General features: G+C 38.2%; 1 protein-coding gene across 2 annotated transcripts in view; it reads right to left on the reverse strand.

The window, feature by feature from the left end:
• EXOC4 (exocyst complex component 4) overlaps positions 1-23,845 on the reverse strand; it is a 653,645-nt gene that overhangs the window by 482,959 nt on the left and 146,841 nt on the right. The window lies entirely within an intron of this gene.

The following is a 23,845-nucleotide window of genomic DNA, read 5'->3' on the forward strand; positions in this document are numbered from 1 at the left end:
TGTTGATATTTACTGCTGTGTTGCTGACAATTACCTGAAAGAGAAGTTGGGGTGCTTCACTGGGCTGGAAAAAGTTTAGCTAAATCAGAAAGCAGGTCTAATTAATCAAGTTTAATATATATATATATATATATGGCTAAGTTGGCTGGCACATGCGTGATACATATAAAGCTCTCACTGGCGCCAGTCGCACGCGTGTGTTTTGATCTGTCATTGTTGATCGTGAATTTGGTTGACACTTCTATTACAGAGAAAGGGTGAATAGCAATATTAAAATATTTTTTCTAATTAATTTCCTTTCAATGTGAATAAATTCGTGCACTGGGCCACTAGTTTATTTACAAAAGAAAACAAAGGAACCAAAAGTATGTGCTATTGTGAGCAATGTGTAAAACTTTTCACTGTTCCATCTTCAATAGAGTTCATGATTACACTTGGCTACCGATAACCTTGAACATGAACTCTGTTTCCACAGATGCTTGCATAAAGACAAACTGAAGAGGCTCTACCGTTAGGCTGGTTTAAGACATATTAAAATCCACAGGCTGGGCTGCCTTCAGAGGAATGTGCAGACAACTATCCCACGTGGCACTGCTGGGTCTCCTGCTCAGTGTGCAGCCATGGCATCTGATTCATGCCGAACAAAGCATCTGACTAGCAGACTGTCTTTTCTTGACAAGAAAACGAACAAAATAGAGTGTAAGTGTTATTCTCTCTATTTCCATAATAGTGTAGACTTAAAAAAAAAGTATGGTACAAGAAGTAAGTAGGTAGCTACATAAATGGTGTATAAGAAAAGAATTTGATTTTCTGACACTTTAGGTAAGGCTATAGCACAGCTCACATAAACTGCTAGTTTTCCTTAAATATCCATCTCTCCTCCTTCCCAGCACATGAGAAGATTCTAACAGACCACAATTCTGAGTCTTCCTTATAGCTCGGTACAGGCATGTCACTAAGTTCTGGCCAAGGGAAAATGGAAGGGGAGGCCAGTGTGGGCAGCCTCCAGGGAGAGGCACATGTCCTACTCTGCCCCTGCCTACTTCCTGCTGACAAATGTGTAGATCTGATGGCAAGAGACCTTGGGAATGCAGAACCCACGTGATGAAACATTAAGAAAAAAGGAGCCTGGGTCATTGTGGATGCCATGGATCAAAGCCAGCATACCAGGACTTGGCTGCCAGACTTTGAAGTGAGAGAGAATTAAACGCTCTCTTGCCTGCACCACTGCTGTGCTGAGCCTGTTATTCACACCATACCTATCCCTACAAGTGGATAGACATGATGGGCAGAAAGCCCATCAACTTGATAAGGAGAGTTTTAAAATGGACTGACAGAAAGAATCCAGCCCAGAGAAAAGAGGCAACAGGAGAGAACAGGTATGATTGGGAAAAGTAGTATGGTGACTATTGTATCTAGTAATATTTTGCTGAAATAATGAGACTGGTTAGAAATAATACTGATGACCCTGTTTGTCAAACACTAATGACCAGAGCAGGGTCAAAGTAATCTTCAAAGTGAATTCAGTGTGATCGCATAAGCATCACTAAGATCTTGGGATTATAAACAGAGAAAGACAAAGAGAGCGGAATGGAGGGGGAGGTAGAGGAGGAGAAAGATGTAAAAGTACGAGAAACAATACTGCATATGAGGGAGAATTAATTATTGCACACCAGCTCTTTGGGATTATGGCAGCCATCTCTTCAGTGACCCTATTTAATCCTCACAATAACCCGACTAATCCCAATCATTACAGATCAGGATAAGGTGGCTGCAAAAAGCTTAGCAACTCAAAAAGCAAGCAAGTGGAGAAACAAGAATCCTAATTCAGGTCTTCATCTCAAAAGCCTACACTCCTTCCTATTTCTGGACAAAACTTACTAGACTAGGAATAGAAGCAAAGTAAGACATCCAGTCTGGGATAAAAGATAAGAAAAATAGCCAAAACCGGTTTGGCTCAGTGGATGGAGCGAACATCCAGTCTGGCATAAAAGATAAGAAAAATAAATGTGATACCTACCACTCTATCAGTCTAAGCCATTACAAAAGAAAGAGATGATATAATAGTAACAGAAATCTTGGAAGAAAATGAGTATGTTCATTCAGTTTATAACAGCAACAAAATGTGCTGGACATGCGTGAACATGCGCCCACTACCCACTAGTCTTAGTAGAAACAAAATGGCAACATGTTTGGAGTGTAGATACATATGATTCCAGGGCTAGAGTCTATAAAAGAAAATCAAAATCTCCAAGGTGAAAATAATTTTTAATCAGATCAAAGAATTGATATCACTTTAAAATGTGCCTCCTATTGGTTTCCATAAACTCCAACCAGAGCCCTGACCCTCATGCAGTCCTTAGTTTAAATGCAAATCCTACCAGCCTCTCAGAGAACTTGTTCTGTGTGAACTTTGGTGTGAGCCTTGCTTTCTGCAGTATTCCCAATGCTAATGTTTATCCGAAGTGAAGTTAGGGTTCACAATGGCTGCGGTCATTCAGATAAGGTTGTAAGCATCAAGGTATGAGGAATTTTTTTTCAAAAATGAAATCCTGATCATAATTATCAAGCATCATGTTAGACTACAAAGGGGACAGAGCTATTATGTCATTAAAAGAAAAAGTTACCACCTCTGGAGTTAGAAGGCCCAGCTTTTACTATAGAGCAGTGGTTCTCAACCTTCCTAATGCCACAACCCTTTAATACAGTTCCTCATGTTGCGGTGATCCCCAGCCATAAAATTATTTTCGTTGCTACTTCATAACTGTAATTTTGCTACTGTTATGAATCGTAATGTAAATATCTGATATGCAGGATGTATTTTCACTGTTATAAATTGAACATAATTAAAGCATAGTGATTAATCACAAAAACAATATGTAATTATATATGTGTTTTTCGATGGTCTTAGGCGACCCCTGTGAAAGGGTCGTTCGATCCCCAAAGGGGTCGAGACTCACAGGTTGCGAACCGTTGCTATAGAGAGTCATGACTTTGGTCAAGTTGCTTACCTGCTCCGGGCTTCATCAATAAAGTCAGGATGACACCCACATCCCCAAGCAAAACTGCATGCCCAGATATACAGTAATGAGTTTAACTGATGCACAAAAAGGTTGTTTTTAAAAAATAAACATTATTTCGTGTGCTCAAGTTGAGATGTTACATAATGTGTAGACCGCCCCCCCCCCCTCACATAATGACTCCTATGCCCTTTAGTTTTCTGCCTCATTAGCACAAGAATTCAAATGTGTGTTCACACATCCACACAAGTGCCACTGAGAAGTAAGCAACCATCACACTTGGGATAATGTCAGCTCTGAACATAAATTTATTCCATTTACCCCACAGTTTTTCCGTTTATTTCCCAAAGACAGTATATTTTCAATCAAGCACTCTTCCATTGAATATGAGTGACTCAACGAGTCCAAAGGTAAACATGCTATGTTTGCTGACTTGCAATCACCAGAGAAGCCATCCTCAGCCATATATTTCCGTCCTTTGTTTGATTTGGCCTGATTGACTTTGAACATTGATGTCACACATTTCTGTGTGTGTGTGCGCCAGTGTATATACATGTTAATGTAATTCAATGCATCTAGGTTAAACTGCAGAGAAAACATCCCTTGCCCTTGATTAAGGCCTGCATTAAACCATCAGACCCCATCACAAGCCTTGCTGATGAGTAGCTATTTGGACACACACAGAGCTGTGATTTCCATCCACTTTACCAATCAGCAAGTTCAGATTTGCTGCTAATGTGACAGTGATGAACAGGAATGATGTTAATGTGACAGTGATGAACAGAATGACAGCTCAGGGCTGATTAAAATTGGCTGAGGTTCTTCAGCCCAGGACAAAACGAAGGGGCTTTGAAAGCAACTGCAGCAAACGTGCACTCTGAAACAGAAAGGAAACACCAAAAAATCATGTTTACTGATTACACATAAATTAGAGCAAACAGACATCACAATGTGACATCGTTTAAAATGTAGGCAGTCATTGTTCAAATCCTGCACTAAATCAAAAATGTCAATAGAAACGTGAATATGTGCTAAGCAAAACAACATGTCAAAAGGTAGAGGGTATGGTTTTAGTATGAAAACACAGGGCACACCAGAAACACTAGCCACATGCTTATCAGCCGAAATAAAATTCTCTGGCCGAGCTGATTGAGGAAAAGCCTTCACAAGTGCCATGTGGACTTCTCGCATTTCTCATTCTCACAGACTCAGAGTTAGGTGTCCTACCTACAATTACCTCACCATCCTAACCTTCCTTTTCTCGCCATCCGCTCCCCTGCCATTGGGGCCAAATTCAGTATATTAACACAAGGAGAACAGAAGAGCCACTGACCTGGGTATGAGGCAAAATGCACTCCTGCAAAACGGAAGAAGCTGTAACGTATGTCTATTTTCCAACAGAGTCGTCTTAATCCATTCACTCATGTTTCTAGCAGCATAGTAGAGTTTCAAAAATAAAAACCAGAAAATCTATGTAGAGATGTCATAGTCAGCTGGCAAGAAGCTGTCCTTAAATAATCCACACTGTAAGGCCACCCTCAGCACCAGAGAGAACAAGATAATGTCTTTTTCTAAAATAAAAGACCATTCATACATTCTGCCAATGTTAAATTCTAAATAAAGTGATCAGACTGTCATGTTAATGGTATTGAATTTAATTCCTAAAACAGATTTACTGAAAACATAACCAGCACCGATGAGTCCTTCTAAAAGGGTTGGCATCCACAAGCTACAATGTCCTGGCACTGGCCCTCATTCTAGCACTCAAGACCAAGTAGTATTTCACACAAACATTCATGTATATGGGGTTCTACAAAGACTAAATAAGAAAATATACTATATGCCCAAAATACTAGTGTCCAAAGTCTAGCAAATTTTAATTCAGGTTTTATATAGTGCTAATATTGCTATCAATGGAAACATTCTACTTAGAAAACACTAAACAGAAATAGTTGCCCAGGCCTGTTTTGCTCAGTGGTTGGAGCATCAGCCCTCTGAGGGTTTGATTCCCTTTTAAGGGCAAGTACTTCGGTTGCAGTCTCAACCCCTGGCCCAGTGGGGGTAGGAACAGGAGGCAACCAATAGATGTATTTCTCTCTCTCTCTCTCTCTCTCTCTCTCTCTCTCTCTCCACACCCGCTTCCACCCTTCCCTCCATTCTCTCTTTAAAAAAAAAAAAAATCAATGACAAAAAATATCCTTGGTTGAGAATTATTTTTTAAAAAAATGAAAAAATAGTTAAGTGGCCTGCTAAGAATCCAAAAATCTATAGATAAACCAGACACATTTTACAAACATTTCTGTGAAGAGGTAACAAAAGAGATCAAAGATAAGATACACTGCTGGAAGCTTCTGTAATCAGATACTGAAAGTCAATCAACATAGGCAAATCTTGCAGGACTGCATTCCCAGTAGCAATTATTGACAGGACTGTTTCTGGGTCATACTCCATCCATGTAATTTTCTCCTTGAAATCTCAGAAAACAGACTATATGCAGAGAGAATCTTTCATTTTAAACTCTAACCATTTATAGTAACATCACTCCCTGTTTAATAGTCTTTTCTGATGTATAATATAATTGTCTAAATTATCCTTTATTAGAATTTCTTCTCAAAAGTAAATTTTCTGAAATTATCTGAATTACTTATTGCTTCTAAATAAGCCAATTACAGACGCCTCCAAACAAATTTATACTGAAGTAAATAATTTTTATTTTCTTCTGCTAATGTTCAAAATCAAACATGGTTTTCAAACTTAAAAGCAGAAGTGGCCAATGTATGACTTAGGCACACCAAAGTCCCCAAGTCCCCGGTCTCACAGAAGAAAGTGGTAGTGCCACTGGCCCAGTCTCCTGGTTTTATTACAATGTCCCATTGTCTCCTCTCCAGCTTTCACCTACTTGACAAAATTTAACAGTAGACTATAAATTCAGTTAATGAGTCTGTAGTTAGAAGCCAAGTAGACTATACTGTAAATCGAAAATGCTAAACATAAAATGGTTTATTATATTAAAACTAATTAAAGAAGCATGGGCACTGTCCAACGTGCTTAGATTTCACAGAACAGCAACGGCACAGTATGTGGTCAGGAGTTAACCTAGGAAAGACAAGGAGTGCATTCACAGTGAACAAAATAAAATAAAGGTACCTTTGCATGTCAATGTAATATCAGCTATATTTTAAAGGATAATAATTACCATACTATTAATTTGAATTAAAACCTTTTCCTCACTGGAAAGTTTTTGTCCTTAGTTAGCTTTGCTACAGAAAAAAAGATGTATATTAAAAGGTGTCTATTACCACCCCCAAATGTTTAATGAGGACAGTCGCTTGTAGGCCCTGTCTCCATGAGTCTTCCCAGGCTGTCAGAAATGCCTCATATCTATAAGTAGGAGAAAGATTAGGGTGAGACCCTCACTGTGCTCAAGATTATGCAGTTAATATGCCGAGACTCCGGACAGTGTTTGTCCCTTCCTCACAGATGCCTTGGTATGGAAAGTGAATCCGATTCACACCCTTCATCTCTTTCCTATGACAAGCTGTATACGTGTAACCTCTAGCCTTTCTCTATCACTGCTTTAGACCATTTTATTCTCAAAACCCCCAGATCCTTCCATTTGGATCCAACTAGAGTGACTCAGAAATCATATAACCAACTGCCTTGGATTAATCCAAAGTATACAAAGTAAATTTGCAGGTTTAACTTTTCTTTAGGAGATTAGTACCTAAGGAGGGATAAATAAGTATGCCCAAATTTTCTTAATATTTCTGGCCCAGTGGGGGTGTGAACAGGAGGCAACCAATCGATGTTTGCCCCCATGTTTTAACCTGCCAGAGATCTGGGGTCTGATGGCAGCTCTTGCCTGGACTGTATGCCTGCGCATGTGTGACCTTTGGCATATGGTACAACTGCTCTGGACCTCATATGTCTATTGATTTTAGAAAGAGGAAGTGGGGAAGGAGAGAGAGAGAGAAACATCAGTTGCCTCCCATACACACCCCGAACAAGGATCGAACCCAAAACCTAGGTATGTGCCCTGACCGGAATCAAACCTGCAACCTTTTTGGTGAACACTCCAACAACTGAGCCACCCAACCAGGGCTATTTTTTTAAAATTTTTATTGAATTTATTGGGGTAACATTGTTGATAAAATAATGTAGGTCTCAAGTGTACAATTCTATAATAAGTATCTGTATCTTGCATTGTGTGTTGACCACCATAGGTCAAGTCTCCTTCCATCACCATTTATCCCCTCTTTACCTCTTCTACCTCCCTCCACTCCCCTTTCCCTTGGTAATCATCATACTGTAATCTGTGTCTATGAGGGGTTTTTTGTTTGTTTGCTTAATCCCTTTACCTTTTTCACCCAGTCCCCTAATTCCCCTCCAATCTGACAGCTGTCAGTCTGTTCTCTGAATCTATGAGTCCATTTCTTTTGTTTCTTTTGTTCATTAGATTCCACATATACCACTGTAAGTGAAATCATATGGTACTTGTCTTTCTCTGACTGGCTTATTCCACTTCACATAATATTCTCCAGGTCCAGCCATGCTGTTGCAAAAGGTAAGATTTCCTTCTTTTCTTTATGGCTGATAGTATTCTAGAAGACATGTTCTACCTCTATTCCTACACTTTCTACAGGATTAAATGAAATAACGCATGGACATGGCTGGCATATTGTAAACTCCCAGTATATGTTAGAAAGCTTGAGATGTTTCTCCAGTTACAAAGGAAGCTCCAGATTGCTATTTCTGATCATCTCTGCCTATTTCATTTGAAAGAGTAAATAATTCTCCAAATAGAAAAATGATGACATGGGTATGCATCTGGAGCTCCAGATAAAAATGGTATTTTTAACATGATTTCTCTAGTTGTCTTTCTTTTTGTTCGGAATAATCGTGCCTCATAAGTAGACAATGATGCCACATGAAAATGAGCATGGGCATTTGAATTCATGTACAACTCACCGAAAGGTAGTATAAGTTGTAGAGATTAGAGAATCAGAAAGGCACAGATTTGAATCACTGCTCCACAATTTACTATTGAGTTATCTGGTCTCTCTCTTGCTCAGGGCCCCATCTACAAAATGGGATGATAATACTTACACCTCCTAGATTTCATTACTACAATCAAATAGCAGGGGTGGGGAACATGCAGCCTGTGGGTCGTATAAGGTAAGGCCCAAGAAATCATTTGGTCTGGCCCTGCCAAGGCATCAGGGGTGAGTTAATTAAATGTCTGACCAAATATAGCAGGCTAATTTTTAAGTTGATAATTTTGTATGGCCCATGAATGATGTTATAAATATCCAAGTGGCCCTTGGCAGATAAAAGGTTCCCCACCCCTGAAATAAAGTAACATAAATGAAGCACCTGACACAAAATAAGGACTCCAATGTACGCTCCCTCCCCTGATAAGCAACCCCCTCCCCATCCAAGTTGCTTTTATCGCCAGGTGGGCAGAGATGTCTGAAAGGCGATTTACTTGTGGAAATCTGTTCTTAATATCCTTCTCGTTACATAAACAAGTGATATGTACTAATTACACTGTGATTTTATTTTCTGAAATAAAAGGCATTCCAAACACCATAAACCTAATAAAAAGCCAAAGAAGAGGGAGAAGAGAACAAGGGAACAGCTGGTAGAAACTGCGCACATCATTCAAAGAGGCAATGGGGCCAATAGAGGTTTTCAATAAAAGCAGAGAGAACACTAGGTGGTAACTGAATGGATACTTTAGATCTGGGGAAGCAAAGCACAGTGGCTGCTCTTGGATGCCAGGGGAGGCTTGGATAACATCTCCTGTCTTAATGAGCTGCACTCCATTCCCAGCTGCTCAGAACAATGACAGAGTTCTCTGCTGCAAGGACTCCATACACAAAACTCCACAGTCCCCGGAGCCAGAGGGGCGGGCAAATGCTAAATCTTACATCTGCTGGTGTTTGGAAGGATAAATGAACAGCGACTGAAAAAACACCTTGCACATCCAGCATATTTTTGTTTCTCCAATAATTGTCAAATTTATGTATATTTTCTAATCCCTTCCTTTGTTCAGACAAATGTGTTGGCTCTGAGCACTCTAAAAAAACAACTAATTGATTTTCTTTCTTAGAATAGTTTTAAGTTTACAGAAAATTCACTCTTTTAGAAATTACCCATACATACATCTTCTCAATCTGAGCACTTTTACAGGCCCTGGATCAATTAAAATATTAAGTTGTCACCCAAAATTTAAATAAACCAATAAACAACATGACCAAAGAAGAGAATCTGAGACCCTATTCAGATTTGCATAAACCAAGTGACAGCAACAATAATCTGAATACAATACAATGAAGATCAGTCAGTGGGAGAAACACAAAGTATAGCCGCAGATTTATACAGTACCTATTATATACAGGGCAGCATTAAAGACAAACACAAAATCATGGTAACTGATAAAACACGTAAGTATACAGTAGTCCTCCCTTATCCATGGGGGATCCGTTCCAAGACCCCCAGTAGATGTCTAAAACTGTGGATAGTACTAAACCATATATATATATATATATATATATATATATATATATATATATATACACACACACACCACACTATGTTTTTTCCTATACATAAAAAATTATGATAAAGTTCAAGCTACTCTTGTGCTTTGCAGCCACTATTAAGTAAAACAGGGTTACTAGAACACAGCACTGGCATACCAGGACAGTTGATCTGATACCATTGGAAACTAAGCGATGAAAAGGCAAGGAGCGTTTACAGCATGGATATGCTGGGCAAAGGGATGATTCACGGCCCCCTATCCCAGTCAGGACAGCGCGTGGGATGGCGGAAGATTTCATCATGTTACTCAAACGACTTGCAATTTTAAACTTATGACTTGTTTATTTCTGAAATTTCCTATTTAATATTTTCAGACCTCGATTGACCTTGGATAACCAAAACAAAGAAAAGTAAGGCCACAAATGGGTGGAGTGGGAGGAGGGTAGCTAACATATTTGTAAGAATTAGAATTTTTGCAGCCAATTAACACATTAACATCTCCTGTGAACTCCACATTTGGAAACACTTCATACAGGTCAATCTCCAATCTAAAGGACTTAAATGCTCCTGATATCAAGGCTTGGAGCTTCCCTTACATTTATTAGACAGCTCAATAAGATAAGGTGCTCTATTGGGTCATGCAGACAAGTTAAGCAAAAAATCATCAGGTAAGTAAGTCATCACTCTAGCCAGGAAACAGTTAAGTGAATAATACAGTGCAGAGGTTCTCAAAGTGTGGTACCTAACTGGTGAGAAAAGCAAATTCTTTGAGTCCCACTCCTGACCTAAGCATGAGTCCGAAATCTAGGAAGGTACCCAGCAGACTGTGTTTTAGCAAGCCCTCCCGGTGATTCTGATGCAAGGAAAGCGTGAGAATGACTAGTACATTTAAGGATGTCTGAAAGTGAAAATGAACAGTAAATATGCCCCCCTCCTTGCTAAAAACAAAAGAGAATTTTGATTATTTTTAGAACAATGTTGTATTTCATTTGGGAATTTTGATGACTGCTTTATAGGGTTTCCTAGAGTGGCCTACTAAATAGAAAGAACACCAACTACAGCAATTTTTATTAATTGGGTGCAATTCACATTTTTCATGCATCACAAAATGAAATGAAACCTTTTGGTTTACCCATATACAATTTTTTGGCTTCTATACAACTTGAAATTTATTCTAACTAGGGTTTTAAACTAAATTTTTCTTTAGTTTTACAGTGGCTCTCCAGCCTTCCCAAACTGCATTCTACCACAATGCCTAAATCTCCCTATTCTGTTACCTATAGCTCAGGGTATATAACTCAAGAGACATATCACAGTAAGATCCTAGGTTCAGATAGGTCAGGTAAACATCTCTATTTGCATGCCCCAGCCCTTAGTTAAGCAACATAAAAGGCCCAACTATTGCATGACTTTAATGTGTATTATTTATTTCTAATCAACTACAGCTTGATGCATGAAAAATCCAATTAATGGGAGTGATATTATGGTTAGTGTCCCTGTAACTTTGCTTCCTTTTCTATTGTCATCTAAATCTATTTCCCATTAAGACTCTACAGTAAAATTAGTTATATTCTTACTGCTGATTCTCTCTAATGTGCCCAGAGACATGAAATGCCTTTGTGTATTGATTTGCTAAACTAGATAGTCATGATACATTTGTTTGCTGCAGGAAGTTATACCCTGGTACACTCTCTCTTGAGAAATAAAATGCAGAATCAATGGGAAAAGTTTTACAGAATCTTAGATCATGTATTTTTTTTTTAAAGATTCTCTTCAAATCAATTTGGTCTTTCTACTTACTGCAGTGAATAACTGTTTATTTCAAATTACTGATCCTGTATCACAAATTCCTAGCCTGACATCTGCTTGGATAAAGGAGGAGTGGTCAACATTTATAAATGGGATTAACTTATTTGAGCAAATTGGAAAGAAAAAGATTGGGTATTTCTGTCAAACTGATTTATGCTTTGGTCTACAACATCCCAAAGAAATAAGAATTTCTCAACAGCTTACATAACAATATTGTATTGGCCTCTCAAGTAAAGAAAGAGCCAATTATTGAGGAAAAGAAAATAATGCACCAAACATACATCTCTCCTGGCAGAAGAAGCTAAAGACACTGAATCCTTAGCATTACAGGACTGATCGGCTAATGTTCAAGGAAGTCAGCCCTTCGGGAACAAAAGGCAAGTCTCTCCCACTCTGGAATACCAGCTCAGGGAAAAAGTTGATCAGATAAGCCCGAATCCCTGTAGGAAAGAGATCCAGGAATAAACTTCAAAGAGTACGTGACCTTGGGGGGAAAACACATTAGTATTTTTATTTCACTCACTGCTAACTGAAATTTGGCATTTCCTTCCACTATCATTATGTTACAACTATAATAGTATTAACATACCTGTAACTGTGTCACCAATAGAATTCAACAATATTTCATAGTATATTAAAGCTGTTACAGTATTGTTAGACATGCCACGGGCTCTTGTTATTTATTATCACTGTATTTCAACAGTTGGTTTCTTTTGATTCCTATGTGCTTTTTAATGTATTTAATAACATTTTGAAAATGTCAAAGGGGCCCTGACAGGTTTGGCTCAGTGGAAAGAGCATTGGCCTGTGGACTAAAGGGGCCTGGGTTCGATTTTGTTCAAGGGCATGTACCTTGGTTGCAGGCACGTCCCCAATAGGGGGTGTGCAGGAGGCAGCTGATTGGTGTTTCTCTCTCATTGATGTTTCTAACTCTATTCTCTATTCCCTTTCCCCTCCTCTCTGTAAGAAATCAATAAAAATATATTTTTTTTAAAAATGTGAAAGGGTTCATGAGTCAAAAAAAGGCTAGGAAGTGTTCTTTTGCAAGAAGGAAGTAGCATCAAAAAGAGGAACTACTCACAAGTAGTCCCAGAAACTCCAGCATAAACCCTACCATGAGGAAGAATTTTCTAAGAAATCACATGCATTTTGCTCTCTTCTGAAATCCACAAACAGGTTGGGAAGCAACACCAATTTATTATTCTCATTTGCAAACTACAGAAACACCTTAAAAGGTTGAGATGACTTATGTGGTCTCAATAGGAATTTCCAGCAACCACCGTGATCTTGGAAATATTAACCTAACAGCAGTGGCAGCTCAGTGATAACACAGCAAAACACCATCCTGAGCCACGTTTTCCTCAGTCCAAACACTACCCAAGCTACCACTAGGGGCGGGATGAGGCACTCCAAAAGCCATGGCTCTTAAAGAATCAAAGCTGCAACTAGCAAACAGCCTGTGGTGAACCATTCAAATGGCTGAGTGTCACACTGACAAGATGGAATGGGTCAAAAGCTTTTTGTTTGTACAGAAAAGATTTCAAATGCCAGGCAACAGAATAGCAGTAACTTGGTGAAATTCTGGATAGGAGATTAAAATAATCACAAACCAGAATGTTTATAATTATCAGATACTAGAGGCCCGGTGCACAAAAATTTGTGCACTCAGGGGATCCCTCAGTCCAGCCTGTGCCCTCTCGAAGTCTGGGACCCCTCGGGGGATGACCACCTGCTGGCTTAGGCCTGCTCCCCGGGGGATTGGCCCTAAGCTGGCAATCAGACATCCCTCTGGCAGCCTGGCAGCCCTTGGGGGATGTCCACTTGCCAGCGGGAAGCAGGCCTAAGCTGCAGGCAAACATCCTTGGCACTGCTGAGGAGGCAGGAGAGGCTCCCACCACCACCGCTGTACTGGCAGCCGTCAGCCTGGCTTGTGGCTGAGCAGAGCTTCCCCTGTGGGAGCGCACTGACCACCAGGGGGCAGCTCCTGCATTGAGCGTCTGCCCCCTGGTGGTCACTGTGTGTCATAGTGACCAGTCATTCCCAGTTGTTCTGCTGTTAGGGTCAATTTGCATATTACCCTTTTATGATATAGGATGTTCTGATAGTTCAATCTCTGCACACGAGAGATATTCCTGAAATAGTGGCTTATAATACTTTCAATGTGCTAAGAGCTCATTATTGAGAGGTCTCTAACAGTAAGACCTGATTGTCGGAGACCATGCTTTGGAGAAACATGATCACATTACATAGGTCCACCCAAACTAGTTTATAAGGAGCTATTAAGCATTAATACATTTAAGTCCTAACTGAATTTAATATGTGGCGTGTGCCTTAACAGGGGCCTGCACCTGCTAACTAATCACCTGCCATTTATGCCAGGAGATTCCAAACTTCAAACTTTTTTTCTGGCCTGATCTTTTCTTCTAAACTACCCAGAGATGGGTCCTCTCAAGCAATCAGCACAAAAGAAGCCGGGGCAGATGATAGTTATTAACTGGAATTTTAACGGAGGGTAAATAACAATTACCATCACAATGCAGCTCTAGCTATAGTTCTTTATGGCAAAAGCAAACAAAGTGGAGGGTGAAACCCTAGTCTGCAGCCTGAACTGGTCAGAAATAAACGCTGCAGACGCCCTTCAAGTGAGATCTTTTCTGAAGAGTCCCAAGCAAACCAGTGGGCCATGGCTTTCACAGGGCACAGCTCAGATCCTGGGAAGACACCCGGGCAGATATCCCAGTCACCCGTAAAATGAAACTGCTTAGCACCATGTGTGTGCAAGGATCTTACACAGGCTATTTCTGAGACAGAGTCTGTGCATGTAACATGCTCTGCAGCCGAGAAGAAACACCTTTTCTCTCTTTGAACAAAGAATTTTCTATATGCTCCACTACTCTGTTATATGCCATCCCAATTTTTAAAAAACCCTCACAGGTAATTATGATTCAGTGAAAACAAAGACAGTGCCAATATAATTGTGCCCAATGAGCCCCAAATATTAAACTTTTATTTTCGAGCATGGCTTTCATCACTCTCTCCGCCAGTGTAGTATATATGATAATATATTATTTGTTATTCAGAAGAGAAAGAGTTCCATACAAAATGAATGACTTCAATCGCCTTATAAATAAAACATGGATAAATGTCTCGGTAAAATAAATTAAAGGAGCACTTGTATTTGATCACTCTATCATATTGCTGTCTTTATCTACAAGCAGAAGAAGGTGTTTCCTGAAATTCATTTGTGTAAAGTCCATAATGGAGAAAAATCACTACTAACTTATGGCTGAAACTCAAACAAGTCACACATATTGAGCACCTCAGAGACACAAAACATGTTAAAGAAACAAAACTCAGAAAAAGAGAAAACGAAACTTAGAAAAAGAGAATGGTGGCCCACACCTGTAGCTTGGGAGTTTGCTTGTACGTTTGTTTCGGAAGAACCTTTGCTAGCCTGTCTATTTTAAAAAGTAAGCTGTAACACATTACTGAAGGTCGGTTTTAAACTCCACGTTCACTTCTTAAAATGCAATAATGACTGAAGAGAACAAACATGAGTCCTGAAGAAATACCTGCGCTGATTCTGATTTAATGAATAGGAGTCATGAGATAAACTGCTTAAATCCATCTTGAAGGAAAGCTAAATCCACACCATTATTATCATGCTGTTAAAATTACAAATACATAAAAAATAGAACTGGAATAAATCACAAATAATAAACACAATATATTTTGCTCAGAGGTATAATTCTAGGTTATCTTTCATCCTTCCCATTATTGTTGAAATGCATTGGAGACAACACAAACTTCAAAAACTATAGAAATAAATATAGAACTTATTAAGAGAAGGCATTTTTTAAACAGAAATGACAAAACAATTTTCAGTGAGAAAATCATGAAAGAAAAGCTTTTTTCTCACGTTATGGCAAAGTGATTTACAAACATAAAATCTTAATTATATTCACCATTTAAGATTATAGGTAAAATAAAAATCTTCCAATTTCTAAGGATTTCAAATTTCCAACTAGCATTGCCCATACAAGGAACAGCTCTACAAGAATCATATTAAAATAACGACAGTAAGTGTATTCAATACAATAAAAGTAGAGCCTGATTCATACAAATGCCTCTCTGTAAATTTATAAACACTGTTATTTCCACTAGCCAATATTAAGTTGGCTCAGTTTACTATCCAGATCATGTGATATATACATAAGAGCCCTTACTTTATACACAATCACCAACAGTAATCATTTGCATTTGAAGCTGGTTCCCCATCAAACTGGGGCTATCTGATTCACATCCTTGGTTGATGTTTATGACTAAGTGGGGGAAGGCATAAATGAAACTCAAAACCCTCACTCTCTTGCTGGGGAGGGAAAGAGAGCTAGAGATCAGAAAAGCGAGTAAGGGGGGCAGAAGGAAAGAGAGATGAAGAAAGAAGGAGATGAAATAGACTAGGAAGAGAGAAGGCAGGGCTTCAGGAACAGAAAGGTAGAAAAATCAGCACGGCAGCAGAGGGATCTCCCATGAATATTCATATAAACTAACAATTTGTGTTATTTACAATGTGACTCCCATAGCCATTCAGGTTTTTACTGCAATATATATTTTATCTTTTAAATATTTTGCATGAAAAATCAGGACTGATGCTACATTTGTACAGTAATTTAACTGAGCACTTTTCTCCCCTTTACTCAAATTGGCTTCATTAATTGAAGCCAATACGTTTGTCAGCATTTCACACCTCAGCAAAACAAGGGCACCAAAATTCTTCTTTTTTTTTTACACCCAGATATTATTCAGTTGTTCGATGTGCTAGATTTTGTGGTTGGCCATATTTGTTGTGATAGTATTCAAAACATTTTTGGCTTTTAATTTTATATATGTAGATTTGTAAAGTTTTTGCACTTTTATGTAGCGATATTAAATTATCCTTTCCTTCAGGGGTTCTTTTATGCAAAAAGTCATTGTATTCCAAACATTTAACAAATATTTACTTTCACCCTCTAATTTTATGTTCCGATTTGTTATTTACTCTTTTCACCATCTGTAACTAATTTTTGTCAAATAATATGACATGAATTAGAGAAATATTTTCTTCTCAATTGTTCCAGTTCCATTCATTGGCTACCTCCCTCCCACAATGAATTTTCATATACAGTAAGTTCTCAAAGAAACTGAGCCCGCTTTCATTCCCATTGTCAGTATCTGCTTTACCAGGAGAACTTCCTCTGAAAACTGCCTCCCAATGGCACTTGCTGGCAGACCTGCATTCCTATAAATGCCCATTTTCTCTAAATTATTTACAACTAGAGGCCCAGTGCATGAATTTGTGCACAGGTGGGGTCAGGTGGGGTCTGCCCGGCCAGGAGGAGGGGCCGTGGGTGGTTGGCTGGCTGGCCCTGGCCCCTGATTGAACTCCCGGTCCAGGAAACAATTTGCATGTTAGCCTTTTATTATATAGGATTCTCATTTGGAGGCTAATTAGGTTGTAGTCAACTTCTGTCAAACTTTTTTATTTATTTTTCATTTCTAATTTTTTTAAATTTATTTTAGAGAGAGGAAGGGGAGGAGAAAGAGAGAAACATTGATCAGTTGTCCCCCATATTCCCCAACCAGAAATCTAACCTAAAACCTGGGTATGTTCCTCAACTTGGGATTAAACCAGTCACCTTTTAGTGTACTGGATGACGCTCCAACCAACTGAACCACCCCGCCAGGGCTGTGTTTATTTTCTATAAAGATGTATGTATGGATTTCTCTCTGGCTTGGCTTTTTTTTCCTTCTGATTTTTTTTAACTTTTCTAATGGTTAGAAGAGTAACACATACTTGTTTTTAATTATTTTATTTACATGTTTGCAGTTGTACTGAATATATACAGTAATTTTCATTTACAACAAATATTTCTTATTAAACATTCATAATGTTAAATTAATACTTAATATTTTCTAAAAAATTACCTACAATATCTCTACTATTAAGCAGTTAGGCAACTGCCAATATTTAATTGCCACAGTGAATATATATTTTTATTATTATAAAAGACATATAACATAAAATTTTCTATTTTAACCATTTTAAAAGTACAGTTCAGTGGCATTAGGTACGTTTACATTGCTTTGTAACCATCACCATCATCCATCTCCAGAACTCTGTCATTAAAATGGTTGGAATTCAACAAGAACTAGAATTCAATACTTGGCTTATCAATCTAAGCCTCTCATTAATAATAAACTGATGAGAACAAAAAAGTTCAGAATATCCTTCATCCAACATATCAGAGAAAAATGCCCTTATATGCAGAGAATATGATTTACTATTGTATAATGAACACAAAACATTGATCAAAACTAACCCAGCCCTCCTGCAGGACCCAGATTTCTCTCATTATAAAGCCAAGCACCCAGCACCCGTAAGTCTAAGCCCTCAGAGTTTCACTCTCTCTAATCAACTAATAAATGTCACCCTACTGTTTATTACACATATTTGTATTTTCAGAATTTTAGCACTTTGTGTTGTCTCGTTAGTTGCTTAGATACGGAAGAGGTTATCTGGCACTCCACAGAGCATCTCTTTGTCCAATTTTCTAGAACTTTCATTCCAGTAAGGGATTTATCAGAAATTACCTGGAGGAATTTCTACTTTTTAAAAATATAGTGATGTTCTTATAAGTTGAATATTAGAACTAAATGAATCAAATTGAAGTACACAATGGTAATAAGATACTATCAATATCATGAATACATATAAACCACCTAGAACAATATCTGGATACAATACTCAATAAATGTTACATATCACACTACATACATGAATTAACAAGCATGATAAAGGGCCCTGAGCCAGCCATAAATGTGCTGGAAAAACACCACCCAATGAAACAACCAATTTTGTTCTTTGCCCAATTATGGGCCAGCAATTTGGAGAGCAGATACAACTCATATATATCCAGCAATTTCAGGAATCCAGGTAATAATCAAGAATTGAAAGTAAACAAAAAAGGCCTCTCAGGGCACAAGGTAGATGTTACACATTTCATAAGCCTTACTACTCATCTCAGGTCTATTTACTTTTACTTTACACGAAGCAATGCTTTCTTATATCCAGTTTCTATGTCTAAAGGGAGGAATAAAAACAAAGATCACTAGAAGAAAGTAAGCAAAGAGCAGGAGAAGCTGCCTGACAATAAGGAAAGAAACATAAAAACTAAAGAAAAATCAAATTGAGGAGCAGACCCAAGAACACAGAGCCAGGATCCTGGGTGATCTGAATCCGGAACAGAGAGACTTAAAACTCAGTATCATATGGGGGGTAGGGGAGGCCAGGGGATTGTCTAGGGCGGGGGGATCCGGAAAAGAAAAAAAAAAAACTCAGTATCATAAACTGCTTGAAGTTTGTAAGGCTGACTCAAAGTTATCAATAAAAAGTTATAATATGTTTAAAATATTCTGTTCAAGAAATGAGAAAAACAGGAAAGCTTCTTCTACAAAATGGGTAAAACTTTTAAAGCTATTAAGCATGGGGTCAAAATTTTCATACATTTTATCTTCAATTCTAACTGCCTTTCTAATTAAAATGTGTAATTATACACTGGGATTTAGAACTATGAGATGCTTCTTACCTCTCAAACCAAGTGAACAACCAAAACATTACAACCTGTGCATTCCAGGAGAATCCTGCAGTGACCTGTACCGCCCTGTCCATAAGGAACTGGACAGAAGAGCATGACAATACTAATTAGTCATTTGCAACCCTGTGGGTCCCATTATCACCCAGGGCATTATTGAAAATCACTGTAATGGTGTGATTTTTTTAATGTCTGCCTTTAAAATAATTCAATTGCTTATATGCCTCTAGTGTTTAGATTTCTTAATAAAGGATCTCTTATCATATTTCATTTAATCTTCACAGCAACTCTATGAGGAAGACAGTACCAAAATCTTAGAGAGACAAGGAAGTCATCTCTTTTAGAGATGAGCTGTTAGGCAACTTAACTGAGGTTACCAGACTATTAAGTGTACAAACTAAGGTTCAAAGCCTTATCTAAGTGTCAGACTAGAGAAAATATCACATATTTACATCTAGGACATATAAGTATCAAAAACTAATTAAAGAGAAGAAAAACAACTCAATTTTTAAAATTTAGAAAAGGGGTCAAGGATCCAATTGTTTTAAACTCTTAATAATAACTCAGTGAAAACTACAAATGTCAAATAAATGTAGAAAATGATACAAAACCTGGCTAGTAATCAGGCATACACTCCAATTGAGTTTTTTAAAATTAATAAATCAAACAATGTCAGGGACCGAAAGAAATGGATGCTTTCATAGACTTTTGGAGAAAGTGTAAACTGGTAACATTTTGGGGAATATAATTTGGTGGCCTACTCAAACAAATTTTGAGTAGGCTTATTTATCCCTTTACCCAGGAATTCCCCTGATATTGCATCTATTTTTTAAAAATATATATATTATTGATTTTTTTTTTACAGAGAGGAAGGGAGAGGGATAGAGAGTTAGAAACATCGATGAAAGAGAAACATCGATCAGCTGCCTCCTGCACACTCCCTACTGGCAATGTGCACGCAACTAAGGTACATGCCCTTGACCGGAATCGAACCTGGGACCCTTCAGTGCGCAGGCCGATGATCTATCCACTGAGCCAAACCAGTTAGGGCGCATCTATTTTTTTTTAAGATTTTTTATTGATTTTTAGAGAGAAAGAAAGGGAGAGGGAGAGAAACATCAATGTGAGAATGAAACATCAATCTGCTGCTTCCTGCATGCCCCCTACCATGGATCAGCTGCTTCCTGCACACCGCTTACCACAGATCGAGCCCAGAAATGAACCAGCAACCTTTCAGTGCATGGAACAACATCCAACCAACTGAGCTACACCAGCCAGGGCTGCACCTCTATTGTTAAAGCAGTATTCACAAGTGCTCATAAAAGTGTTCACTGCAACATTTCTGAAATAGCAAAATCTGAAAAATGTGCACATATGAAGTCTTGTGATGATACAATATATAAATCCACAAAACAGGAACTGGAAGGATGCCCACGAAATTCCTTACAGTACACAGTCTGGGCAGAGCAATAGGAGTGAGAGGTTGAAAGATTTTATTTAACTTAAAAAAAAAAAAATCACACCAGTCAAACATGAGCAACAATTTCAAAAAAAATCACACCAGTCAAACATGAACAACAATTTCATGGATAAAATTCAAAAAAAAAACACAAAGGTGTACAGAGGAACACTTGAAAGAAGAAAAAAAATCTTACATTGAGTCCCAACATATAAAACAAAGAAACAAAACCCTTCGGCCTCCCTGGCAGACGCTTCCCGGGGTACTGGGAACCCTGAGCAGCCCATGTCTTACACCTCTCCAGGCTTCCCCGTGTTCCAGGAAACAGTCACAGTTTAACAGACTATGATAACTCAGAAGGTGCCTCCTCATCCCACAGGACAGTCTAATATTTTTGAAGGGTTTAGCAGCATTGAAGCCCATCCAAATCTCAGTCACATACATGAGTGCATTTTGATTACTAGGCCACAGCTTAAATAAATCAAACACCAATATTTAAAAAACTTATCTCCCTAATCCATTTAGACATCCTAAGATACACCCCATCATCCAACTGAAAATTAAATTACAACCACCAAATAAGCCAACTCCTTTGGCAAAAGAGTATTTTAAAAAATATTTCTTCAGCATGTCTCCCATTTTAAAGAAACTCTGGTGGAGGAAGACCATTTGGAAGTACTTAAACACATTCATTGGCCAAATACACGAAGAAGGGAGTGTTCACACATCCTGGACTAAACGCTGCGTATGGGCAATGACTGCACAGGAAGAAGCAGGAGACTTCAGCAGTGGTTAATGGCAATTAAGTTGAACACGACCACAAAGTCGTAACAATTAAGACTCCCAGAGAAAAATGTGCAAAGTCATCCAAGCTACTAATCATTTACAACATTTTTTACATTATTTAGCTATAGAACATCAAGCTTTTGTTATTACACTATCAAGCAATTAGAAAGAAATCTGAAAACGCTAATGTGATTTGCAATTGTGCTAAATTCTTAGAAGAAGAATCAGAGTGAGCTTGGGGTCCTCTCAGGAACATGGGAGGTCTTGCAATTGCCCGGGCCTCAAAGAAAGTTCAGATAGGAGATGGAGAGAAATTTTTGATGTTATATTAGTAATTTTCATGACTCTGGTCCAATCCATTTCATCAGAACAAGAGATTACAGACAGGTGCCCTTATTAGCTCTTTTTGCTTGACCATTATCCCAATGTTTGCAAAAGATATATAATTCTAATTCAGAAACTTAGAGTTCAGAGTTACAGACTACTAAGCCACTAAAATAAACCCATAATTTTGGATACATCAGGCTCAAAACTGACAAGGGCACTAGAAGGAACAAACATTTGAGTATGGTTACTGGGAATCATTAAGATGGCATCTAGGTGAGGTTTTTTTAAGCTGATGGTAGAAGACTTTTAAACACTTATAAACCTTATAGTTGGCCACATGTCTGCCCTCTCTTTAACTTATGCAGGACACCCAAGTCTCCTGAGAAGTGATGTCTTCTTCATCCATGTCTTAGTCTTAAGCTTCTCTTCCCATCATCCCTCTGTAAAAGCTCAACAAGTCCAGGGTTTTCCCCCACCACACAGAGGATTCATATACTTCAATCTCTGACTTGAATATCTCCCAATCCATCGTTTTGAATCTTGAGGTTTCAACTTTTCCTTTCACTGGCCTATACTGACCACCATGCACATTACAATCTAATTTCATAAATTAGACTGATAATAAGAAAATGGGGTTCTTTGTCCCTACACTATTTCTGCTAGAATAGGATATCCTTATCAAATCAGGTATTTTAATGAAAATTGGAATTAAAGAATAGAGAGTTTCAACTGCTCAGTAACAACATAATTTTCCCAGTAGCAATTTCAATAATCATTAAATATCTATACACCTAAGCATATCTGTATCTATCTATCTATCTATCTATCTAGATATATGTAATCATGTATAATCATGTATATAAACATACATGAGTCAAACACTATTAAAGACTGATTACATTATACTTAAAAGTAAAAGCTATCTTTTCCAATATCACCAGCAAAGATTTTTAAAGAGCCTTTTTCCAAGTCCATCATCCACTACTACATAAAGTGAGCACCTAGCAAACCAAACAAAGCAGAATTGTTGCCAGTAGAAGAGCTGACACTCCTCACCCCGCTGCTGGGAATTCCAGAATGTAATGAGGTTATCACCAACTGTGAGCCTCTTAAAGCAAATCAAATTCCTGAACTAACTGATTTAGCTACACCAACTATAGTTGTTGTTTTTTTAAATCACATGTTACAGAAGGAAAAAGTACCTAGGACACCCTTGGTTTTTCCACTCCACTAAACAATAATCCTTGCTTTCTTTAAAATGATTCATATTTAACTACCGTGCCTCTCCTGATTAATTTTACTAATTTTTATAAATTCAATTATTTCTGCCTACCTTGATACTTAGGTAAACATTTGAATAGAGGTATGTCTGTATTTAGTTCACACTTATTACAAAAGGATATCATTTCATGTGTTTTCATTGAAGTTTTTTCATTATTTTCATCTGTAGATATACGGCTCTCAAAATGGGGAACTGATTTGTTTGTACTTGTAAATGTGTGTGTGTTTACACACAAACACACGTAATAATGGCATTTTGCAAACCTAGGAAAACCTGGGCACCCTCTGCCTTCCCCCATAGACCTGCATGCAATGCCCAGTCACAGCCTCCCTGAAGGCCATCCATGCACCTCCCTCTAATGGGTGCACAGATGGGTCCTGAATCCCTAATGCCTCTGTTTAGGCTCCCTGTGTGATGGACCTGGAAAATACATGTAAGCATAACACTATAAATTCTTTCAGCAAATATTTAATGGGCAACAAAAAAGCACATAACCATCAACGTTTAAAAACATAAGGACCAGCATTGAGGCTGATAGCTATAGATCTAATAAGATCAACTCTCCAGCCTCTGTCAGTTTTTCCTCTTTCTTTCCTTCAAATTGAACTGCAGAGAATGTTCACCCAGCCAGTGAGAGCTACTCTTCCCCATCAAAGGAAGGAGGATTAAGTAAGACTGACAAATAAAGCTGAGAATCCATAGTGGGATTGGAATAATGATAGACGGGGTCAATGTATCATGTTCCTAAATCAGAGATGCTTTGGGGAGAAAAATGCAATGACAAAAATCACTGATTATACAGAGGCCATGTGGTCTCTTCCATTATGGTTAGTATAGTCCAGAAACTGCTTATGTTTTTAAAAACAACCCCCACGATTATAACAAAAGCCTACCCTTTATGTAACTAGAGAAAATCAATGCTGGGAGAACACAAGAAAAGCCAGATTCACAAAGACCTATTAACCAATCTTCAATCCCATCCCCACCT

This window comes from Myotis brandtii, unplaced genomic scaffold (assembly GCF_000412655.1).
Source record: "Myotis brandtii unplaced genomic scaffold, ASM41265v1 scaffold956, whole genome shotgun sequence".
Taxonomy (NCBI): Eukaryota; Metazoa; Chordata; class Mammalia; order Chiroptera; family Vespertilionidae; genus Myotis; species Myotis brandtii.